The sequence below is a fragment of the Podarcis erhardii genome, assembly GCF_964252035.2.
Source record: "Podarcis erhardii genome assembly, chromosome: 7".
NCBI classification, from domain to species: Eukaryota; Metazoa; Chordata; class Lepidosauria; order Squamata; family Lacertidae; genus Podarcis; species Podarcis erhardii.
Window position 1 is genome coordinate 74552185 of NC_138511.1, and position 889 is coordinate 74553073.

Below are 889 nucleotides of genomic sequence, written 5' to 3' on the forward strand. Positions count from 1 at the left end.
GGCTACAAAACAGCAAAAGAAAGAAGTTCAGGTCATCTGCAGATTCTGTGTGTGTGTGTGTGTGTGTGTGTGTGCATGAGTTTTCTTTTATTTTCTTTAACTTTGCTGCTCTGATCATTTGTCTTACCTGGGTAGGGATGGGGAGAAAATTGATTTTGTTTGCATTTCCACAAGGAACTGTGGAAGTCACACAATTCAAACCAATACACAATATGGAATGCAGTTATTCTTCAAAATTCACACTTTTCCAGATTCACACTTTTGCAAGGTAGTTTCAAAATTCACACTTTTGCAAGGTAGTTTTGCAACCCAACAATGCATACATTGGGTGAAAGTGTGTGAAACAGTGGGAAATTTTGTGAAAATAACACACCAGAAGCATTGTATTTGCAAAAATGTGCAAATTATTGAAAACAGGGCTTTTTCCAGCTGGAACTCACTGGAATTGAGTTCTTGCACCTCTTTGGTGCATTCCTGCTGCGCAACAGAGTCAGAAGGGGTGTGCCCCCCCAAAAAGGTCAACAAGTTCTGGCACCTCTTTTTCTAGAAAAAAGATATATACTGTCAGGGTACTGCCATTGGAACAGGGTAGGGAAGCAGAAGGGCAGTTGGGTTACAGGGAACCTCTGAAAATCTTGCGAAGCAGTTCCTCTTCCTGTGGTGGGGAAAACCACAGCTCCAGTGGGGAAGAGGGGAGAGGACCAGAGGATGCTGCTGGGAGCCTCAGCACCGCTCCTGGCCAAGCCGGCTAGGAGGGAAGCACGCCTCTTCCATTGCCCACCCTGCACAGGAAGCTGGTGGAAGCAAGCCAGGGCAAGTTAAGCCAAGATAAAGTTGCACCAGATCCAAACCCTGTCCACACCACAAAAACAACAGTTTTAAGGGGGGG